Source organism: Heterocephalus glaber, unplaced genomic scaffold, assembly GCF_053883595.1.
Source record: "Heterocephalus glaber isolate CG9 unplaced genomic scaffold, H.glaber_assembly_v1.0 deba00001457, whole genome shotgun sequence".
NCBI lineage: Eukaryota > Metazoa > Chordata > Mammalia > Rodentia > Bathyergidae > Heterocephalus > Heterocephalus glaber.
Genome location: NW_028258305.1, coordinates 20,931,876 through 20,957,503, shown reverse-complemented (window position 1 = coordinate 20,957,503; position 25,628 = coordinate 20,931,876). Strand labels below are relative to the sequence as shown.

Genomic DNA, 25,628 nt, shown 5'->3' with positions numbered 1-25,628 from the left:
TTCTTTTAGTGAGTTATAATATTACTAGACACATTTGCACATCAGATTAGCTCATTGGTATTGGGTGGTTACTATTTTTGGGCCTTTTAAGTGGGCAAAGCTAGTTAGTATCTTTGTTTAAATTTCTGTATTTTCTAAGGTAAATATTTCATGAGTTTATAGTGATAGTTCCAATTGAAATTCAGATCTACAGCTTTTTATGTAGACACTTTTATATTACAGTTGTATCTGTTTATTTCATACTAAGAGTTTAGGTTCTCAAAGACACAGAGGATGACAAAATTAGAAAATTCATATTCATTTTTTAAAAAATCTCACATAGGACACATATAATATTCTCAATAAAACAATATTTATTGAGAACAATTTAAAACATTTTTGCATCATTCTTTTCCTATTCCCCCTAATATTTTTCTGATTATACTGTGTCTATATTCCCTAACTATATAGACAGTACAGACTAGATAGAGTTCCTTCCTTTTAGTTACCATTCAGTCTTAGTTTTACAGATAATTATATATTCTATGTTTAATGTTCACCAACAGTTCTGATGTCAATATTTTATAAATATTTTGGTTGTTTCAAGTTCATTCTCTAGTAAATTCCTTGGGAAGGGCCCATGGGTAAAACATTCCCTGAGTTATTGTTTGTCAATAATAGTTTATCTATGCCTTTTATACTTGAGAATCAATTTTTCTGACATAAAATCCTTGGTTTATATTTTCTCTTTTCAAGTATCTTAGATATATCACTTCGCTTTCTTCTGGTATATGATGTTGCTATTGAAACATCTGATGTTAATCTAATTTCCTTTACCTTACATGTCACTTGCTGTTTTTGCTTAGATGTTCATAAAAGCTGTTTTCTTATTCTTTACCATTATAGAAATTGTCTTGGTGTTGGATATTCTGGATTGACATTCTCAGAAACTGGTGTGTCCGTAGTTTTAAATTTTTTCTCACTTCATGAAAGTTTTCTCCAATTATATTTTTCCCCCCTGGTTTGCTTTCTTCTTCAGGATCTTTATTATCTATACATTTGATCTTCAATCTCTGTCACTTTCTCTCAAACCCTTTTTTAGTTTTTCATCTTTTTGTTTATTTGTTTTGAGACAGGGTCTTGCTGTATAGTTCGGACTGGCCTTGAATTCACAGTGATCCTCCTGCCTCAGCTTCCCAAGACATTTATCTTTCATCTTTGAAAACTAAAAAAACATTCCTCCTTATCACTTTCTAGTCTTCTGAAGGAATAATCAATTGTGTTTATTAGCTCTCTCTATTTTTTTTCCTTTGTCGGTACTAGAGATTGAACCCAGAGCCTCATGCACGCTAGACAGGTGTTCTACCATTGCACTACACCCCCAGTCTTTTTCATTTTGAGACAGGTTTTCACTAAGTTGTCCATGCTGGCCTAGAACTTGAGATCCTCCTGCCTCAGCCTCACAAGTAGTTAGGATTACAAGAGTCACTACCACACCTAGCTTAGTCTTCATGTTTTAAATAATGTTTTTTTCCTTTCACTTCTCTTTCTGAGATCCGTCACTTCAGTTTTAATTTTTTCTAAGTTTATATTGGTCTGTCACATATTGAATTATTTCCTTCTGTCCTTTGGCCCATCTTGAAATGGTTTTGATCTGTTCCCTGAGGATACCTGTGTGGTTTCATTGTCTATAACAGTGGATCTCAAAGTATGGTTCGGAACCTTTTAGGAATCCTGCAAAGCAAAAACTATTTTCATAACACAAAAAGATGTTATTTCTTCAAAAGCAAGGATAGGTAATAACATTTGTGTTTTACCATGAATTAAGTTACTGGTATCAAAATGTTCTACTAGTCATTTTACATAGTTGTATTTTAAAAGCAGTTTTATTTAAGAATGTCCTTGATGAAATAATAAGTTATTAATTTCATAAAATTTGTCCCCACAGTACATACCTTTTTAATGTTCCATGTGGAAAAATGGGACGCATACATAAAACACATGCTGCCTACTAGTTATATGATGGTTGTTTCTAGGAAAGTATTTTAATTAAATCCTTAGCTGAACTCACCACTTTTTTTTGTTTTCTATAAAATTCCACCTTTACTTGAAAAGATGACTAACATATGAACTATGATTATTTGGGCATTCAGTGGACATTTGAAAATGAACTAGTGAGTCAGCACCCTCAAAGAAAGTAACTGATAGTATTTATTTGTTGTCTATGATAAAATGTGAGCTTTTAAGTGAAAATTAGAATTTTGGAAAACTTGTATCTGTCACCATGAGCTTGACAGCTTTCTAAACTTAAGACTTTTCTGGTGAGATTGGTGATGACATTTACACATGATTTAAATTTGTCAAGATTTAGAAGGTCTGCATAGTTCGGAACCAATGTTATCTGAATGATCAACACATCACTATAAAATCATATGTGGGTAAAAAATTCATTCAAAAATACATCAACAGATTTTAATGGAAGAATCTGAAAAGTTCATTGATAGGGTTTCAAACTCCATATTGCAACTAACTTCCAAATAACTACCCTCAGTCAAAAGTTGGTGTAATATCAAAGACGTGATTATCTGAAAAAGTTAAGACACTTTTTCCTTTTCCAATTACTTATCTACACAAGGCCAAATTTCTTCATTTATTATCAGTAAAACAGCACATAACAAGTGGAATGCAGTAGCAGATATGAGAATCTGGCTATCTTCTATTAAGCCTGATATTAAAGATATTTGCATAAATATAAAACAATGCTATTATTCTCATTAGATTTTCTTTTGTTGTTTTGGAAAATATAGATATTTCTCATAAAATGTTACAGTTAACATGTAATGGATACATTATTATTTGTAAACAAATTAATACATATTTAAACATCACTCAGCTTTAATTTTGAATTAGGCAAAAATCAGTAGCTATACTCCACATAAACAAAGTTTCGTGGTATCGTTGATATTTTTTAACAGTATAAAGAGGTATTGAGAACAAATGAGAATCATTGGATCATGGAGTTCTTATCCTCTGTCTTAATTTTTTGTATAATATCTTGGCATGAGATTTGATTTCAATTCTTTTCTATTGTTCATTTTAAAATATGAAACCAGTTTTCCCAAACTTTTGGAAGAAAGTATGGTTCAGGACAAACAGAATATTGTAGCATTTAGCAATCTGACAGCTTGTTTTTTGAGATTTTAATAGGAAGATTCATTTTCTTTTTATTCTCAAATATATATTTACAGATTTCAATTTAACATTCACTTATAATAGTTTCTTATAATAGCTCTTTTCTTAGTCCTAATTTTGTGTTCCTCTTTTTCCTCTATTTTTCCTAAATTGATTTTGAGAGAGATTAATGGATTTTATTGATCTTTTTCAAATATCAAACTTGGAGGCTTTATTTACACTTCCTTAATTTTCTTTATGCTTCAATCATTTCAACATGTTTCTCTATTAATTACTTCCTATTACTCTTATTTGGTTCCTTTTTTGCTATTTTAATACTTTGTTAAAAATAAAACTCATTTGTTTTTGATACTCAGGCTATAAACTTTCCTCAGAGTACAGTTTAAGCTGTGCCTTATTGATTTTCTTAGTACTCTCCTCTTGATTTTTACATGATTTGTAATTTCAGTATTACTTTTCTCTTTAATGAAGAAAATTTCATATAGAAATTAATGAAATATTAGCAGAGTGTGGTGGTGCACACCTATAATCCTAGCACTTGGGAGGCTGAGGCAGGAGGATAGCTATGAATTCTAGGCCAGCCTGGCTTCCATAATAAGTTCAAAGCCATCCTGAACTGCACAGTGGGATCCTGTCTCAAAAAAAAAATTAAAAGAAATTCATGAAATGTGAAATAAAAGCAATGCAGATGGGCAATGACACCAAGAAGTGAATTTGATCCTCCCCAAATTTTAGATCACATCAAAAGCAACAATTCACTGAGAAGAAGAGATACATTTTAAATAGAAATAATGCAAATCTTTTAGGTTGTTTGATGATCTGATTGATGGAAATTATATGAACATAGTGGAAAATTATATTATCTAATGATGTAACATGAAGTATTAGTAAAAAAATAATAAATTAAAATTCATATAAGCCTTACAATAAGAGCAATGATGATAACTAGTTAATGAATATCATCCATTCAAAGAGAATTTAGGGTTAGTCAATGAACAAGAAAAACTGACATGACCTACAGTCATAGTTTATATGTAAAAGAAACCTGATAGAGATTTTCCTATGTTTGACAAGAATCCTATGATATTACATGAAAATACCACTATCACATCAAAAAGCTGAAGAAAACTTTTACAAATTGTCATTAATAAAAAAATAAAATTTGATCAATGATACTAGAAAAATAGAATTGCTATTTTATCTAGAGAATAGTATAAAATAATTGTCATATGAAGAGACAATCAAAGAATATATGGATGAAACATAGATGACTTTCAATATTGTGTCTGGCAGTTAATAAAATATTACGTTAAATTTTTTATCTTTGTAGACTGCATTAGCTTTAAATTTTAAAAATTTATTATAATTTCTCTTCATTCCAGGTGTTCATGTTTATACCTAATTTTGTATTTGTAATTTTATATTATTTATCTTAAAGTACACTCTCTTTCTTCCTCCACACTTTTATGTGGCCTTATCAAAGCTTGTTTGCCCAGACTTGGATTAATTCCAATTCCCATGCTTCTCATTCATATATATATACTACTTGTTCCAGCATCTTCTTCTCAGGCAATGATGGTGCTTTCCATGTACTATGCAAGATGAATTTTCCAAGGGATTGGAGGCTGAAGGTAAGTCCAAGATTTCTTTTTCCAGATTTCTTTTTCTTTTCTTTTTTTTTTTTCAGTACTGGGGATTGAACTCAGGATCTTGTGCTTGTGAGGCAGGCGACAGCATCACTGAGCTAAATCCCCAGCCCTAATTCCAGATTTCTTAACTGTGTTCCCAAGCATTATCTTAAAAAGAAGAAACACAAAATGGTTTTTGGAACACTTGGCAGCTATTTAGAAAACCAAAATAAAACTGAATCACTACCTTGCTCCTTGTATCTAATATATTCCAGATGGATCAAAGATTCAAACATAAAAAATGTAGCCATAAAATGCTAGACAAATGCTAGGAGAATTTCTATATAATACCAGTGTGGGAAAAAGCTTTATAAGTTTGATACTAATCCCAGTGGCCATAAAAGATAGGATTAACAGGCCGGGGATTTAGCTCAGTGGTTTCACTGCCTGGTGCCCAAGCGCAAGGACCTGAGTTTGATCCCTGGTACCAAAAACAAAAAGACAGGATTAATAAATTTTAATGCATAAAAATGAAAAAAAAATGGCCTGCCAAGAAATAATGAAGCTAAAAGACAAGCAACAAATTGAGAAAAATAACTGAAACACATATTCCATAGGATTTATTTCCTTAATATAAAAAAGAGTTCCTATACATTAATAGGAAAAAGGGCAAAAACCTAACAGAAAAACAGGCAACAGAGAATAACTGGTGGTTTATATAAAAGGAAATAAGGATGACATGTAAACACATGAAAAGTTGTTACCCTTATATACTCTTATATTAAAAAAAGGCAAATTAGAACTGATGATCAGATTGACAAAGATCCAAAGGTGTGTAACAATTGTGCAGATGAAGATATTAGGAAGCTAGTCCATTATTAGTACAAGTATAAATTGGCACAACCTCTGGAAAGGGCAGATTAGATTTGACAGGGCAACTTTATTTGGAGGAATTAAAATTATAGATATGGTTACATTTGTATCTTGCTACAAGTTGAAGCAAATTCACTGTAGCATTGTAATAGCAAAATGATGAAAACACCTAAAAATCTGTCAAAAGACCTGTCAAATACATTATGGTACATCTATCAATGGAAACTTACACAGCCGTAAAAAAGAATAAAGCAACTGTATATATGCAGATATGAAACTATCTCAAAGACACATTATTAAAGATACAATATTCAGAGTGGTGTGTGGCTGTAATTCCAGTTACTTGGGAGGCTGTGGCAGACAGATCTTAAATTTGAGGACAGCCTGGGCAATTTAGTGAGACCCTATCTCAAAATAAAATAAAAAGGGCTGAAGATGTAGCTCAGGAGTAGAGGACTTGTATGAGGTTCAGTACGCAGTACTCTTTAAAAGAAAAAAAAAAAAAGTGGCCCAGGGATTTAGCTCAGTGGTTCCGCTCCCTGCCTTGCAAGCACAAGTTCGATCCCCCGGGAGCCCCCCCCCCCCAAAAGCAAAGCAATGTTTCAGGTGGGACATTGACATTTAAACACATAAAGTCAATGCTTTTGTTATCATGGAATATCCCTTAAGAGATAGTGGCTGCCTTCAGGCTGAGAACTGGAGGGTGTAGGTGGGGGTAATGGGTTGGTAGGTAGATGGTAAGACTTACTTTAGACTACATATCCTTTTGTTCTTTGTGAATATTGTTTCATTTACTTATATTATTAAAATGACACACTTATTTATAAAAAATAAGTTACGCACTGTAACTAGGTTAGGTTGTGGCCTAGAAAACACACCTGTGTAGGGCTGATACACAGTAATCAGAAGTAATTTCTTCCCTGAAAGTACAAGATAGGAGCGGTCAAGATTTAGAGGAAGCAAGGTTAAACTCCAGGCTTGCATGTCAGGTTTTCGCCTGCAAATAAGAGGATCGTTTGAGCAGGGATATGTGAGTGGTTGCTGGGGAGTTTCTGAATTGTCCAAATCTTAGTTCTAGTCTGGAGAACATACAAAGTTTCACACATCTGAGGGTGAAGCCTGTTCAGCTCTGCTGAAGTGTTGGTCTAAAGGAAGATTGAGCTGACAGGTGGGGGCTGCTAGAACAGGGTCTAGAATACAGGATCTGACTAGCAGGATTTGACACAGTCATCTGATCCTGATAGGGAGAGGATGCTCCCAGCACAGTTAGGGCTTCTAGTTTTCTTGCAAGATTAGTAACTATCATTTAAGTGTTCCTTTGGATAGTGGCTAAGAACAGGGCTTGGAAACAAACAGAAATGGGTTCAAATCCCAGTTCTTCTATCAGCTGAGTCATTTTAGACCAATGTCAATTTGATGAGCCAGCCTCAGTTTTATGTACAGGTAAAACAGGGATAATAATGTTTACTTTAAATACTGTTACAGACTAAAGAAAATACCATTTTGTGGACAATATTGGGTGATATTAATTGATTAGTAAATATTACTTTTAATTTTTTAAAATCATCTTTACTATTTTTTTGTTTTGAGACAGGGAATTGTTATATAGTTTGGGCTGGCTTTGAACTCGCTATGTAGCCCAGGCTGGCCTTGAACTTGCAGCAATCCTCCTGCTTGAGTCTTCTGGGTGCTGGAATTACTAGTGTGGGACTCTATGCCTAGTTCTACCATTTATTTAAAAGCCTAAAGATTGCTTAATAATTGAAATGAATTGAGTCAAATATATAATATTTTGCCATTAGCAAGATAAACATTCCTTCTCAGGGGGCCTCCAAAAAGTTGTGAGAGCTTTCTTTTGCTCTTTTATTAATTTTTAGGCTCTTACTATATAAAGTAAAATTTCAAAACTGGGTTTCAAAAATTATAGTGTTTTAATTCTTTTTTTTGGTACCGGGATCAAACTTGGGTCCTTGTGCTTGCGGAACAGGCTGCAGAACCACTGAGCTAAATCCCTAGCCCAATTATCATAATTATAGTGTTTTAAATGTTGTTTACATTAGATGCAATGACATGTATTTGCATGATTCATGTGACAATAACATGTGAAATATTAACATCCAGTGTACCACACGCGTCACACGAGATAGGCAAAAGTTTTACAATGAATGTCATCTTCCTTCATTCTGGGACTGGATGATCTCCTTGGATGCTGACACCAGATGTCTAAAGTGGAAGCTTTTCATGAATGTGAAAACCAGCTAAATGGTCATCGTGAATCCCCACCCCTGTTCTATGAAGTGTGGATAGAAAGGCAAAGTCCTATAAAGGGCTACAAAACTTAGCAGGCACATTTCCTCCTTCTACTTGCTCAGCATTTCTAAGTTGCCAATGACAAAAGCCAGCATTTGTGTCTTCCTCTCAGCTGGTGTGACACAGTCTTTAACACTAATCTGGGCAGGTTGCCACTTGGAGGCCTGGATAATTCCCTTGTAATGTAGAGAAAACTCAATTCACCTCACATTTCCATGTATTGTGGGGGGCTGCCTCCGTCTAGTTAAAATCAAGAAATTATACAGTTAAAAGACTCTTAAAGAACCAAGAAATAGCTCCTAAGTGGGGTCTTCAGTTGGAGACCAAAGAGAAATGGCCCATTTTCTTCCTGGTTGAGTGAGTTTTTGCTGCTGACCTATAAATTTCACACTATTTCAAAGTTACTGGCTGGGAAATTAATGAAAATTGAGCAGGGAATTTTTTCTTTCTTACCCTTATGTGTGATGCCTTATTTAAAATAATTCAAACCTAAAGTGAATTTCTAGCAAATGGTGCTATGGCTGCTATTAAATTTATTGATGGTGAATACATCATCCTTGCTTTTTATGTACAGTGTTGCTGATGTGGTGATTTTTTTTTTTTTTAGAGCTCTATGATAAGACTTTCTTAAAATTCACCTCTTCCATCTGCCCTATGGTGCTGTAAGAGACTTCAGGTTAAAATGCCGTTTAGCAAATTAATTTACCATGTTGATATTTTAGGGTAAAGGTTTATAAAACCATTAAATAAGCCATATTTTTTTAAAAAAAATATTGGGGTGTTTTTGATGTGCTAAGATTTTATATAAATTTGTTATTTATCTTGATGAACGCCAGATAAATAAATGCTTCTATTGTGCCCAATAACTCAACTCTGCTTTCAAAAGGCTAGGGGATTGCTGAAAGAAAATTCATCTCAAAGCTATTAAGAAAAGCCAGACAGAAAAAGAGTATAAAAATGAAATGAACTATGGTGAAAGGGCCAGACCCTCTTCCAGCCTGCTCTACATCATTGCAGCTACCCAGATGGAACAAAGATTTAGAGTTCCCAACAGAACTCAAGAACAGAATGAAATGATGTGGGATGGTTTGAGAAAGGGATCAATCTATCCTGTGTTCATAGGAGACACAGGGAGAAAAAGAAATCATTTAGCAAAACGTTTCAACAGCCTACACTAGAAAGAACACAACCCACCCTCAAGCTGGCACCATGTCCCCATTTGAATACAGCTCGAAAGCAGACCTTGTTTCCATTGCTCTGTTTCCTGCTCATTTGTGCAAGGAGACAAAAACAAAGGAAGTGAAGAAATCACCTGGCTGCTTCCTCCCTGATATTTGTGGGACTAATTGGTTCTACCTTTTAATTTCACTGAAGCCCCTGGTGGCCAGAACATAAAGAAAGTGACAGATGATTTGGACCTTGAGGAGCTCCTCTAGTAACATACTTTGGGTGACTTTTCTTTTTAAAGTCTCTAAACTTGCACAGTCCAGAGCTTGATGTCTCTCTGGTTCCCTTATTATGTGATGGAGTCTGTGTATTTTCTCTTTCCACCAAACTGGAGGCCCACTCAAATTCTTGAAGAACCCAGTTTAATTTCCACCTAACTAACACAATTCCTTCAGCTGTAATGTTCTTCTCATTATCTTGCTCCAAATCCTATCCATTCTCAAAGAGTAGCTAAGGCTATTTTCATTTTGAGAAATTTTTGTAGCAGCATTAGCCACCTACCTTCTGTGCTGGCAGAATTACCCTTCTAAGTCATAGTTCACTTTTTCCTACAACCCTGACGATGCTGGATAGTCACTTTCTCAGTTTCAGTTGTTAAGTGTGGCCACGTGATGGAGGCTGTCACAGTAAAATGCCCATGCCTCACTAACTGTGAGAAGAACCTGGAGCAGGGAAGAATCCATTGTGGTGCCCTGCGGAAGCCACAGCAGGGGCAGGAATGGCTATCCCTCAGCTGAACTGTGGTGCCTGGGTAAGGAGCACTGTTGTTATCTAACAGCGATGGCTGTGATGTGTTTGCTCTTCCAGTGCCTGCATAATCTGGGTCCTTATTTCTGCCTATATGAGTTTTAGCCCAGCTTTCTGGCTTCCTGGAGATTTTGTAAGCTACTCATTTGTATTTTTAAAAGCAGTTTTGTTGAGCTACAATTAACATACCATTTAAAGTGTTCAATTCAGTGTCCTTTAAATAAATTCATTGGCTTGGGAAATCTAATTTTAAAACACATTTGTTCTCTAAAACAAAAATCCTACACTTGTCAGCAGCCTCTTACCATTTCTCCCCCACTCCAAGCTCTTAGCAATCACTAATCTACTTACATCTCTATAGATTTGCCTGTTCTAGGAATTTTGTATAAATGAAATATTACAATATGTGGATTTTGTGTGTGTATGTCTGGTTTCTTTCACTGAGTATAATGTTTTCAAGGCTCATCTGTTTTATACTATGTATCAGCACTTCCTTCCTTTTTATGGCTGAATAATGTTCCATTAAATGGATATACCACATTTTCTTTATCCATTCATCAGATGATAGATATATGAATTGTTTTCCATTTTCTAAATATTATAAATTATGTATGTGTAAATAGTATACATTCTTATAAGATTTTATTATACATATAAATATATTTACAATATATAATACATATATTACAAATATTATAAATTATGTATGTATAAGTTTTTGTGTACATGTTATGTCTTCATCTCTCTTGGATGTGTACTAAGGAGTGGAAGTGCTAGGTCACACAGTAACCATGTTTTAACTTTTTTTTTGGTACTAGGGATCGAACTTGGGACCTTGTACTTGCGAGGCAGGAGGCAGAACCACTGAGCTAATTCCCTGGCTCCCATGTTTTAACTTTTTGAGGAAATGTGTGAGGGTTCCACTTTCTCCACATCCTTGCTAACACTTTTATTATGTGTCTTCTTTATTATTTCTAGTGAATGTGACATGATATCTCATTGTGATTTTGCCCACTAACTTTTAAATAAATTATTTGTTTAGATTTAATTTCTTACTAGAACCTTAACTGATCATTCCTTAGTCCACACTGGTATGTCCTATGTCTGAATTATACTACACAACTGAGCATTCAACCAATTGTGGGTAAGTCTCTGGATATAAAACGTTTTGCACCTCCTGGTCTACAACCTACTGGGAGGCAGTGAGGCCATCATCTACTTCTGTGTATCCACCACAGTGCCTCACCTGGAGCTTTGCACTTAAGAGGCTTTAAAGACGCATTTGTTCATTGGAGAATTGTTGATGGATTCATCAAAAGAGCTCCTCGGATACACTGCAATTCTGGAAATGTGTCTTTCATTCTCTCAGTAAGTAGACCTAATCATGGAGACATGTAGCAGGTGCTGGGGAAATGGATTTTGGAGATTGGTTGGGTTTAGGTTCTATCTCTACTGATTACTAGCCATGGAACTCAGAGCCAATTAACTTCTCTGAGCCTTGGCTTTCTTATTTACAAAGGGAGATAATAACAGACATCTCAGATAAGTATTATGGGGATTAAACTACATCTTGTATTAAAACAATAGAAAACAGTGCATGGAAATTGCTCAATAAATACTAGTTTCCTCTGCACTCCCCTATCCCTCCCAGTCCTGTCCTTAGTAACCTGGCTTAGAGACACATCCTAGTTAAATGTGATTTTTAACAGTTTTATCAGAAAGACACATCAAGGCTGCTCCTTATATGACTTAAGTAATATTCTTATAAATTAGTATAATGTTCAAGGGTGACAGCAATGGAAATGAGGGGAAAGTGGGAAAGACCTTGCCCAAACCCAGTTTAGAAAACAGAGAGCTGTTGATTTTAGAGAGGCCAAAGATGAAATTGCCACTGGGAAGGAAGGAACAGGATTTTTTTTTTCAAGAGATGCCTGACCTCTGCTGTTTACATGTCCTGCTTCCCCTAAGGACTCTTTTTTTGGGTTATGACCACATAGGCATAGAATCTTTTTGAAGCGAAGTTGATGTTTATTTCAGACAACCTATTTCTAGGAGCATTCTGGGACCTGACTGGAAGAAGTCATGTGTATAACACAGGCTGAAGGATTAATCATGAGGGTGGCTGACAAGAATGTTGGTGTGGTACAGGAAGATCGTTGGTTGTAGCAGCTGTCTTTATCCATAGCACATTCAGAGAAAGGTTCCATCCTGGAGGGCTTAAAATAAAGCATCTAATGGAGTGAAACTTTTGCTAACATGGTTGTGAGGGTGTTGAACTGACATCTGTGTGATAAACTAATGGCTTTTTAATGATGCTTACCTGTAGGACAATACAATTTGCTACTTATTTAGTATTAACATTTTCCACATCTTTGACTTAGTGATTTAAATTCCTTTAGCAGAGGAATTAAATTTTGTCCCGCTACAGATTCCTCAGTGAAAGGTCAGGTGAAGAGCAAATAGACTAATATTTTATAGTGTTTTAATATTATAAGGTAATAATATTTTTATTAATATGTAAATTATTGGATGCAGGGCCTTTGTGAGAGTGGATTTCAGTAGTGAGCAGAGGGAAGTGATCATGAGATTTAATCAGATTCTTAAATAGGACACATTATGAATGAGAAAATAGCATGCTAGGGAGACTGCAGATATACAAGTTATCTTCTTAGTTTTCCTAAGACCCATTCTTCTCTAACTTTAGTATTTCAACAAACATTTAGTGACTATCTTCTAGACACAAGGTTTTGTGCTGGGAACTTGGATGACAAGGGAGGAGTTTTGCTGTGAAGAGCCTTCATGCTGTATAAAGACCACAATCTAATCTATTTCATGTAGCCTGGATCCTGGATCCCTACAGCCTGGATTCTAGACTAGCCCAGCTAAGCTGTAGCCAACCTATAGACTTGTGAACATAAGGACTACTGTTTTAAGACCTGACTATGCGGTAGTTTTGGGGGTATCGTTGTGTCAGTAGCTGATCACATACATCATGATAAATTTGGATTGTCTTCTGAAAGCAATAGGAAGCCTAAAGAATTTTAGTCAAGCCTGGCACAGTGGGGCATACCTATAATTCCAGCTACTCGAGAGGCTGAGACAGGAGAAGTGCAAGCTTTAGATCAGCACGGGAAACTTAGCAAGATCCTGTCTTAAAAATTTAAAAAACTAGGAGACTGGAGATGTGAAGATGTAGATTTGTATTTTTTTTTTTTTTTTGGTACCAGGGATCAAACTCGGGACCTTGCGCTTGGTGAGGCAGGCACCGGAACCACTGAGCTAAATCCCCAACCAGTAGATTTGTAGTACAGTAGCCTGGGTTCAGTCACCAGTACTAGAAAAAAAGGAATTTTAATCAAGGAGGAGCTAACTTTTATATTTTAGAATGATTTTTCTACCTGTAATAGACTCCTGGGTAGCTTCTGCTCCTTCAGCTTGAGTGCCAGAATGAAACACAGACAGCAGTACTCAAAGCTTCAAGTGGTGGCTAGTTCAAAGACCAAGAGAGATAAGTGGATCATTTGGAATCACCTTGTAGCTCACAGCCCAAAGAATGGAGTAAAAAGCAAGACTGGATGCAGGGAGACCATTGAGGAGACTGCTACAATCATGTAGGCTTAAGCTTTGGGAAGTGATAGTGGGAGGGAGGAGCTCTTGAGGATGTAGAATTGACTGGTCTCAGTGATTGATTCATGGTATGTGAGAGCTGCAGGACAGGAATATTAAATTGGTTGGCCAACAGAGTGGACAATAGTACTCTTTACTGAAATATCACTCAGAAGAAGGAACATATGTTTTTTTTCAGGGGGAGCTGGCAGACCAGATAGTTTCATTTTAAGATTTGCTGAATTCGTGTGCCTAACAGATGTCCAAGTTATGCCCAAAAGACAACTGGATGTTCAAATCTGGGGAACAGGAGATGATATGACTAAATACCTGCATTTGGTGTCATTGGCAAATAACGCATAGAGCACCCCAACAAATTACACTAACCTTCCAAGGAGATCATGTGTGAGAGTATTTTAAATCCCAGAATAGAACTCTGAAGAGCACTGACATGTAAAATATGGGTTCAAAAAGAAAAACTTGAAAAGGACACTGAGAAGAGCCTAGTGAAAGTAGGAGACAGCTGACTCATGCAAATCAAGAGAGGAAACAGTTATACAAAGGAGACCATCCTGACAGGGTAAATTCTGCAGAAAGAGACAGAAAGAGAGAGGATATGTACATATATGAGCCAAAAAGATTCAGTCAGTGGTACTGGTGGCAAAATTAATTAAATTAATTGAGTTGAGGTCCCAGCTCAACAATTTATAGGGATTACCTAAGGCTGGATTATCACTGACGACAAGAAAAGTCTCAGTATCTGCCTCATGTGGCTGTTGTAAGGACACAAGATTATGGGTGTACAAATCCTTATCTACAGCAGCATCTGATGCATAGTAGGCCCTTATTAGCTCCTAAATTTTATTATTGTTAGCCATTACTTAGGAAAAGGAAGTCACTAATGACCAAGGTGACAGCAGTTTCAATGGCACACAAGGGCAGAGGCCAGGTTGCAATGGGCCAGGGAGCAAGTAGAAACTAAAGAATCTGGGAAATGATTGTAAAAAAATTTTGTCTGTTAAAAAAAATTCTGTCTGTTGCTTGATCATGAGGGAGACCATGCCTAGCTAAATGGGAGGCAGGGCCTTTATTTCAAATCAAGTTAGTCTAAGTTTTTGTTTGTTTTCTTCCACTCCCTATTATGTATTCAGTTTCACAATTTACAAACCCATATCAAGCTCTGTGATGAAGTTTAAAAAAAACTCAATTGGTAAAAATACATTTCATCCAATCTTGGGGGAACCATGTCAGTTGTGTAAAGTGAGACACATTTGTGCCCAGAATTTACAGTAAATTTATATTTAAAGATTTTTATGTCACATAATTATAAAAAAACAATAACAACCACCTTATTTCTCAGTGCAGCAGAGACTAAAAGTAATGCCATCTACATATTGCAGGTGCAAAGTAAACCTTGCTAAGCCATCACTTTCGCAAGGGTCCTTTCTATTCCAGAGCATCCCAGTTTCTGAATATGTGGTAAATCACAGAAACTTCCAAACAAGAACAGTGAAGAAGTAAGCTATCATCTATTAATATTTATGGAGCCCTTGTGTCATTCTCATTGTATTGTAAATGCTATAAATTATTAAAATAAAGATGTGCAATACACATTCTTGCACTTAAAAATCCTATAATTTGGTTAGAGAGACCCAAACTCAACATATTAAAAGTTTACAAAAATACTAAAGGCTGGGCTGGGGATTTAGCTTAGTGGTTTCGCCGCCTGCTGCGCAAGCGCAAGGACCTGAGTTCGATCCCTAGTACCAAAAAAAAAAAAAAAAAAATACTAAAGGTAAATATCAATTTCAGACAGTGACAGGAAAAATCCTGAGGCATATGTGATGCGGAGCGTGAACAGAATAGACAAATTAGAAGTCAAAGCAAAAGAGAAGCCAGAATGGGCTAAAGTTGACAGAGAAGATTTCATGTAGTGGTGAGAAATTTAACCAGGCCTTGGAAAATGGGTGTTTGTTAGAGTCACCATTATCATTAAGCAAATAAGATAATGCTTATATGAGAGCAGCTATTAAGTGTGGAACCTCTCAAGTCTCCATTTGAGAGGATCACAAGTCTGAAAATAACTCCCTCTGAGTTAAGCATTGAGAGAAGAAAGAGATGAGGGAAAAATGTACTAAGTATAACATTACTAAAACTCCATTTCCCCCTGAAAACAGGCTCCCCCTGATTAGGCTGATTAGATCCTTCCTTAGGATTCTCATAACCTCATTGCACGCATCTCCTTTGTGCTGACAATCTCTACACCTGTAACACAAGTTAATTCTCCAGACACCCTAGTTCTTGATGCTTTCCTCCTTTGCTCCTTCATGAAGTAAAAATGCTCAGTCCCAAACCTTGTAAATTTTCCAGAATGTTTGCTTCACAGTTTTCTGGGACAGTCTCTGGAGCTGGCACACCCTGCCATACACAGAATCATGGCAGGGCTGGGCATTGCTTTCTCTAATTTCTCAACTGGAAATCTGATGGGCAAGAGCTCAGAGACTCAACAGCCCTTGCCCATCTTAGCTTTGGATTTTTACCCATCTGCAGTCTGCATTTTCAGCTGAGGGAGACAGAAAGCTCACTGAATAGTGACTGTCATAGAGTTCTCTCTACTCACTCAATGGATACCTTCCAGGCAGCACAGTGACACTGGGACAACTTTTCAAGAATGGGTCCCTGGCATGTGTGACCTGAATCCAGAAGGCTCTGAACTTGTCTGTTTTCTCCAAACAAGAGCCTTCATCCCTTATTTTCTCCTACAATGGGATTAATGACTCCCAGAGAAGAACTTATTTGTTCATAAAATGAAATAATTCAGCAATCCAAGACTCTATATTTAGAAATGGAGTTGACTTATGGTCCCACAGAACATCAGAAATCTACTTTCCACTCCAAACACATAGAGCTGTTATATATTAATAGAATTTTAAGTACATTTCTTATAAGAAAGACATAGAAATTGTCAGTCACGTATGAGAAATCAAGAGAGAATCCATGCGGGTATACAGTGTGTAAGTTTCATGAGCAACGCTATTAACCTGGCATAGATTTTAACTACTGCTAAGGATGTAGTGAGGTCTTTAGGTTGCCTGTGCATGGGGACAGCTGTAGTTAGGCTCTACAGAGCAAGGACAAGGCCTCCATCCCTGGGCTATGAGTGTCACACTGTCAGCTCAGAGAAATAAAAATCCTTATCCTGTACTACCTATGCAGGCTCAAATTCCCACAATACTTATGATATAGATCCCCTGAGCCAAGAATCTACACTAAATATTTGTATGAAATCTGAATTCTAATAAACCTTTAGCAAAAGCAGCCATGGAAAGCTCCAGGGGGCCATCTCCATAACCTAGAGCAAGATTCAAAAGGTGTTTTGAATGTGTCTAGCAATACAAAGAAAGAAACAGTAGCACTTTAAAGTAAGAATAGGACTCATTTATTTAATTTTTTGGTATGGGGATCTAACTCAGGACCTCATGCTTGCCAGGGAGGTGCTGTGCCACTGAGCTACTTCTCTGGCCTCTGGGACATTATTATTTTTAAAGCAGGGATTTGGAAAAGAATTATATAGCATGGTAGATTTCACTTTCCAAAATTGTTGTATTTCATTGGCCATGGGAATATTTTCCACCTCACCTGCTTTTTTAATAAACTGTCATTCTGTCAAGAGGTGGTGTCTATGTCTCCTGCCTTGATGGATATGATTGTGGTTTACTTGTAATTAATAGAATGTGGTATGAACAGAAATGTGAGGCAGTTTTGGCTTTGTTTACTGGATGATGTGCTGGAACCCTGAGCTGCCATTGAAGAATCTACCTGCCTAGTGGCTGCCAGATGTGCAGAAGCAAAAATTAGCCCTTGCAAAGATAGGACATATAGAGGAACTATGATGGCATAAAGTAAAAGAGATATCTGGCATTTCCCTAACTTCTCCAGCTCTCTTCCGTTCGAGTTGTAGCCACTCTGACAAACTGCATGAAAGATCCTAAGCCAGAATCTCTAGTTGAGCAAATTCCTGACCCCTCCAATCAAGAGCAAAATATAATGGTCATTTAAAGTTGTTAAGTTTTGAGATAATTTGCTATGCAGCAAATAACTGCAACACACATACATAACTGGAACATACAGAACTTCCAGAAGATAACATATTGAGAAAACTTAATGTGTATTAAATTGTAATTTAGAAAACTACAAAGTTTAAATCTGTAGGTATATGAAACATACATAGAAATCACATAGACTGCATATCAGAGACAGTAACGACAAACAATTAAGAGAAATGGAGGTTGAAATAACCATACATCTAATAGGGATTGCACAAAAAGAAAACAGAGATGGGAAGAGAGAAAATATATGAAGAAGCAATGACTGAAAATTTCCAAAATCAAATCGAGACAGGAGTCCTCAGGTAGAAATTGCATAATGAGACAAAGGAGGCTTCTGGGTAGGTGTGCCATGGCGCCCAGCACAGAGAAAGCTTCCGGGTCGGTGTGCCATGGCTCCCAGCCCAGAGGAGGCTTCTGGGTCAGCGTGCCGCAGCTCCTAGCCCAGAAGAGGCTTCCAGGTAGGCGTGCTGCGGCTCCTAGCATGGAGCAGGCTTCCGGGTCGGTATGCCACAGCTCCCAGCACAGAGGAGGCTTCTGGGTTAGCTTGCCATGGCTCACAGCCCAGAGGAGGCTTCCGGTCGGCGTGCCACAGCTCCCAGCCCAGAGGAGGCTTCCAGGTAGGCCTGGCGCAGCTCCCAGCATGGAGGAGGCTTCTGGGTAGGTGTGCCGCAGCTCCCAGCACAGAGGAGGTGAGCTGCATGGCCGCCAGCAGCACCCGCCCACCCCCCTCAAAATGAGAAGACACATAAACAAGTCTCAGAACCAGATTTCCAGATCACCTACAGCAACCCCAAAGGGAAATGAGATGGAATGCTCTGATACTCAATCACCTGGATTCCCTGAACTACCAACAAAAGAGGATCTGGAAAAAATGAAATCAGAAATAATTTCTCACATAACAGCAGAGATTGTGCCCACAGTACAAGACATGATTAATAAATCTAGAGAGGACACAGATAAAAAAATAGAGGGGCTGAGGAACATGATGAAATCCCAACATAGGAAACAAATGGAATCCATAAAACAGATGCAACGATTTCCAGGAGATTAAAAATTCCATTGAAAGCCTATGCAGCAGAATGAGCCAATGTGAAGACAGAATTTCAGATATAGAAGATAAGATTGCAATTAGTGACCAGGAAAAGAAAAATTTCTTCGAAATAGTAAGGAACTATGAGAATTCAATCCACCAGCTGCTAGACAATGCAAAGAAGAACAACATAAGACTGACTGGAGTCAATGAAGAAACAGGAGAGAGTGCACAAGACATAAAAAAACAGTTCACAGAAGTGATGGCAGAAAACTTCCCAAGTAGGGGAAAAGAACTTGACATACATGGGCCGGGGATTTAGCTCAGTGGTTTTGCCACCTGCTGTGAAAGCACAAGGACCCAAGTTAAATCCCTCGAACCAAAAAAATAAAAAGAACTTGACAGACAGATAAGTGAGGCATATAGGACTCCAAATAGCCTTGATCAAAAAAAAATCTACACATAGGCATATAATTGATAAGATTCCAGAAACCCAACAGAAGAACAAAATTCTACAAGCAGTTAGAGAAAAGAAACAAATCACATACAAAGGAAAGCCCATCAGAATCACAGCACACTTCTCAACACATACCCTCAAGGCAAGAAGAGCTTGGAGTGATGTATTTCAAGCCCTAAAGAAAAATAGCCTCCAAACCAGACTGATGTGCCCTGCAAAAGTATCTTTCAAAATTGATGGGGAAATAAGATACTTTCAAGACAAAGAGCACCTTAGGAACTTCATGAATACCAAATGAGCACTCCAAAAATTTTAGACAAAATCCTAGGAAAAGACAATGAGGATCACAACCCTAGGAGGCACAGCAAAATGAATCCACTGGGCACAATAAGAAATTAAAAGCAAAGGGGGAGGATCAAACAAAAAGAAAAAGTCATGACAATGATAAGTCAATAGGTATCAGTTATAACTATCAATGTTAATGGTCTCAACTCACCAATCAAAAGAAATAGACTGGCAGAATGGGTCAAGAGGCAAAATCCAACAATATGCTGCATATAAGAAACACACTTAATTCAAAAAGAAACTCATAGATTGAAAGTTAAAGGGTGGAAAACAATACTCCATGTGACAAGAACCTCAAAAAAACAGGAGTAGCTACCTCTTTGCAGACCAAGTGGATTTCAAACCCACACAGAATTAAGAGAGACAAAGAAGGACACTATATCCTTGTAAAGGGAACAATCCAAGAGGAAGGGATGACAATAATAAATACATGTGCACCAAACACTAGAACACCCAATTATACAAAACAAATACTAACGGATGTGAAAAACCATATAAGCCTTAATACAATAGTAGTGGGAGACCTCAATATCTCATTGTCACAAATAGATAGATCAACTAGACAAAAAACAAGCAATGAAATACTAGAACTCAATCAAATTCTTGAAGAAATGAACTTAACAGATGTTTAAAGAATGTTTCACCCCAAAAAATCAAAATACACATTCTTTTTTTTTTTTGGTACTGGGGATCAAACTCAGGTCCTTGCGCTTGTGCAGCAGGTGGCAAAAGCACTGAGCTAAATCCCTGGCCCCTAGAATACACATTCTTTTCAGCTGCAGACGGGTTATTCTCCAAAATAGACCACATACTTGCTTATAGAACATATTTAGGTAAGTGCAAAGGAATTAAAGTTATCCCCTGTATATTATCAGAGCATAGTGTGATGAACTTGGAGATTAGTAGCAAAAGAAACTGCAAAAATTTCATAAACACATGGAAGCTGAACAACACACTTCTACATAACCAATGGATCACAGAGCAAATTAAAGAAGAAATCAGATAGTTCCTTCAATTAAATGACAATGACAACACAACATATCAGAATCTATGGGACAGAATGAAAGCAGTCTTACAAGGGAAATTCATAGCAGTGAATACTCATATTAGGAAAACAGAGTGAGCCCAGTTGAACAACCTAATCCTGAACCTCAATCTTCTAGAAAAAGAGCAGGACAAACCCAAACCTCATACAATGGAGGAAATTATAAAGACCAGAGCAGAAATCAATGCAATGGAGACTAAGAGAACAATACAAAAAATTCAACTATGCCAAGAGTTGCTTCTTTGAAAGAATAAACAAAATTGACAAACCCTTAGCCAACCTTATCAGAAAAAGGAAAGAAAAGGCCCAAATCCATGCAATTAGGAATGAAAAGGGTGAAATTACAATGGACCCAGCAGAAATCCAGAGGATCACCAATACCTACTTCAAGAAACTATACACCAATAAGATGGAAAACACACAAATAAATAAATAAATAAATAAAAGATGGAAAACACAGAAGAAATGGACAGATTTCTAGACATGTTTGAATTACCAAAGTTCAATGAAGAAGACCTAAAAATTCTAAACAACCCAATATCAATCAATGAAATTGAAAACATAATTAAAAACTTACCAACCAAGAAAAGCCCAGGTCCTGATGGCTTCACTGCTGAATTCTACAAGACATTTAGAGTGGTTTTATTGCCACAACTGTTTAAACTCTTCAACGAAATTGAAAGGGAAGCAATACTCTCGAATTCATTCCTGGAAGCAAGCATCACCTTGATCCCCAAAGTAGAGAAAAACTCAACCAAAAAAGAGAACTATAGGCCAATCTCACTGATGAACACAGATGCAAAAATCCTTACTAAGATACTGGCAAATAGAATGCAGAAGATCATCAAGAAGATCATACACTCTCACCAAGTGGGATTCAACCCAGGTATGCACAGATGGTTCAACATATGCAAATCAATCAATGTAATACACTATGTCAATAGAGCCAAGGGCAAAAACCATATGATCATCTCAACAGATGCAGAAAAAGCATTTGACAAAATCCAATACGCATTTATGATAAAAACCTGACAAAAAATCAGAATAGACAGTATCTACCTCAATCTGATAAAAGCTATCTATGAAAAACCAACAGCCAATATCATACTAAATGGTCAAAAAATGAAATCCTTCACACTAAAATCAGGAACAAGACAAGGATGTCCAGAATCACCACTCCTGTTTAATATAGTTTTGGAAACATCAGCCATGGCAAGTAAACAAGAGAAGAAATAAAAGGAATAAAGATAAGGAATGAATAAGTCAAACTGTCATTATTTGCAGATGACATGATACTCTATATAGAAGACCCCAAGAACTCCACCAAAAGTCTTCTAGTCTTCCAAATTCAGTAGAGTAGCCGGATACAAGGTCAACACACAAAAATCAATAGCTTTCCTCTACATGAACAATAGACTCACTAAGACAGAAATAGGGCAAACAATTCCTTTTGCAATAGCATCCAAAAAACTGAAATACCTAGGAATCAACCTAATGAAAGAAATCAAAGACCTCTTCTCTGAAAACCATAGCATTCTGAAAAGAGAGATTGAAGATGATGTCAGAAAATGGAAAGACATCCCCTGCTCCTGGGTAGGAAGGATCAATATAGTGAAAATGGCCCTACTTCCAAAACTGCTATATAGATTCAATGGAATCCCAAATGAAATCCCAGCAGCATACTTCACAGACCTTGAAAAAACAAACCAAAAATTCATTTGGAACAAGAAGAGACCTAGAATAGCAAAAGCAAATCTAGGCAACAGAGACATGGCAGGGGGTATTACAACCCCCAACTGGAAACTATACTACAAAGCTACTGTGATAAAAACAGCTGGTACTGGCAAAGAAACAGACCTGAGGACCAGTGGAACAGATTAGAAGATGCAAATACAATTCCAGACACACACAGACACCTCATCTTTGACAAAGGAGCCAAACACCCTCACTGGAGGAAAGATAGTCTCTTTAATAAATGATGCTGGAAAAATTGGGTTTCAGCTTGCCAAAGATTAAAACTACACCTATATCTCTCACCATGCACTAAACTAAAATTGAAATGGATTAAAGATCTAAATATTAAAACAGAAACACTGAACCGGCTGGAACAGAGGTTAGGTAGAACTCTTGAAGACATTGGCATAGGAAAAGATTTTATGAACAAAACCTCAGTTTCCCGTGAACTAGCAGAAACAATCAACAAGTGGGATCTCTTCTTAATAAAAAACTTCTGCACAGCAAGAAAAACCACCAGCAGTTTGAAGAGACAACCCACAATGTGGGAAAAAATTTTCACCTGCTGTTCCTCAGACAAAGGTCTACCATCTAGAATCTATAAAGAACTTTAAAAAATCAGATCTCCCAAATTTAAAGACCCAATCCGAAAATGAGCATCTGAAATGAACAGACATTTCTCACACAAAAAAGTAGAAAAGGCAAATAAACATATCAAAAAAGGTTCAATATCACTGGTCAAGACATGCAAATGAAAACAATGCTGAGATTCCACCTCATCCCAGAAAGAATGGCTGCCATCATGAAATCAACCAAGAACAAATGCTTGCGGTGCTGTGGGGAAAGAGGAACCCTGCTCCACTGCTGGTTGGAGTGCAGACTGGTGCAAGCACTGTGGAAATCAGTATGGAGATACCTCAAAGAACTAGGATTGGAAGTCCCATTTGACCCAGCTATTTCCCTGCTGGGTGTCTTCCCCAAAGAATTAAAAGAATCATACCACAATGATATATGTGCACCCATGTTCATAGCAGCACAGTTTGTAATAGCTAAAACTTGGAAACAGTCCAAATGCCTGTCAACTGGAGACTGGATAAAGAAGATGTGGTTTTTTTTAATAAAATGGAGTACTCGTCAGCCATAAAAAATGAGAAATTAGAGACATTTATAGCTAAATGGATGCACATTGAGGTGATACTCAAGTGAAATAAATAGGACACACATATGTAAATACTGAATAGTTTCTCTAGTGTGAGAAACTGAAAGTGTAAATAAGGACTAAAATTTATAATAGATAATGTGAAATAGGGAAAGGAGGTCCGAAGGGGAAGGGGAAGGGGAAGTGAGAGGGGCTGGAGAAAGGAAAGAAGGAAAAGGAAAAAATGAGAAAAGGAAAAAATGGAAACGAAGTCTTTGTAAATAGGGAGAGGTACAAAGGTTGAAGGGAGGGCAGGGAAATGGGTAAAAAAATAAGAACCAAGATATATCATGTAAAGGTATAAATTTCCAATGATGAATGTCATCATATTGTATACCTAAAATGTACCAATAAACAATGAATTTTTAAAAGATATTAATATTTAGTAAAAATATTCTGAATTAACTGAAATATACAATTACCAAACAAAATATAATACTTCAGATTTTACATTTTGTTTCACTTTTAAATTTCGAACAATTAAAATGTCTAAGTGGTGACATTAAAAGATAATTTTAGTAACTTAGTAACTAATTTAGGTTCTGTTTCTTGGTCTACAATTACTATGATATGAGTGTTTATTTCCTTTTTCTTTTTTTTTTGGTACCCAGGATCAAATTCAGGCTCTTGGTTCTTATTTTTTCCCCCTTCCCCTACTCTCCCTTCAACCCCTCCATCCCTCCCTATTTACAAAGACTTTGTTTCCTTTTTTTCATCTTCTCATATTAATTCCATTCCTTTCTTTCCTTTCCCCTGTTCCTCCCACTTCGCCTTCCCCTTTGCCCCTTTTCTTCCTATTTCACATTATCTATTACAACTTTTAGTCCTTATTTACACCTTTAGTTTCTCACACTAGAGAAACTATTTGGTATTTACATATGTGTCCTATTTAATTCACTTAAGCGTATCATCTCAATGTGCATCCATTTAACAATAAATGTCTCTAATTTCTCATTTTTGATGACTGAGTAGTACTCCATTTATTTTTAAAACCACATTTTCTTTATCCAGTCTCCAGTTGACAGGCATTTGGACTGTTTCCAAGTTTTAGCTATTACAAACTGTGCTGCTATGAACATGGGTGCACATATATCATTGTGGTATGATTCTTTTAATTCTTTGGGGAAGACACCCAGCAGGGAAATAGCTGGGTCAAATGGGACTTCCAATCCTAGTTCTTTGAGGTATCTCCATACTGATTTCCACAGTGCTTGCACCAGGCTACACTCCCACCAGCAGTGGAGCAGGGTTCCTCTTTCCCCACAGCACCGCAAGCATTTGTTCTTGGTTGATTTCATGATGGCAGCCATTCTTTCTGGGATGAGGTGGAATCTCAGCATTGTTTTCATTTGCATGTCTTGACCAGTGATATTGAACCTTTTTTGATATGTTTATTTGCCTTTTCTACTTTTTTGTGTGAGAAATGTCTGTTCATTTCAGATGCTCATTTTCGGATTGGGTCTTTAAATTTGGGAGATCTGATTTTTTAAAGTTCTTCATAGATTCTAGATGGTAGACCTTTGTCTGAGGAACAGCAGGTGAAAATTTTTTCCCACATTGTGGGTTGTCTCTTCACACTGCTGGTGGTTTTTCTTGCTGTGCAGAAGTTTTTTATTAAGAAGAGATCCCACTTGTTGATTGTTTCTGCTAGTTCACGGGAAACTGAGGTTTTGTTCATAAAATCTTTTCCTATGCCAATGTCTTCAAGAGTTCTACCTAACCTCTGTTCCAGCCGGTTCAGCGTTTCTGTTTTAATATTTAGATCTTTAATCCATTTCAATTTTAGTTTAGTGCATGGTGAGAGATATAGGTGTAGTTTTAATCTTTGGCAAGCTGAAACCCAATTTTTCCAGCATCATTTATTAAAGAGACTATCTTTCCTCCAGTGAGGGTGTTTGGCTCCTTTGTCAAAGATGAGGTGTCTGTGTGTGTCTGGAATTGTATTTGCATCTTCTAATCTGTTCCACTGGTCCTCAGGTCTGTTTCTTTGCCAGTACCAGCTGTTTTTATCACAGTAGCTTTGTAGTATGTTTCCAGTTGGGGATTGTGATACGCCCTGCTATGTCTTTGTTACCTATAATTGCTTTTGCTATTCTGGTTCTCTTGTTCCAAATGAATTTTTGGTTTGTTTTTTCAAGGTCTGTGAAG

General features: G+C 36.8%; 1 long non-coding RNA gene across 1 annotated transcript in view; it reads left to right on the top strand.

The window, feature by feature from the left end:
• LOC147826979 (uncharacterized) overlaps nucleotides 1–22,321 on the top strand; it is a 131,777-nt gene extending 109,456 nt beyond the window's left edge. Inside the window, exons 5-6 of the long non-coding RNA XR_015453117.1 lie at nucleotides 4,727–4,802; nucleotides 10,775–22,321. This is a non-coding gene — a long non-coding RNA (uncharacterized LOC147826979). The remainder of the gene's footprint in view (nucleotides 1–4,726; nucleotides 4,803–10,774) is intronic.
• Nucleotides 22,322–25,628: the final 3,307 nt, after the last annotated feature.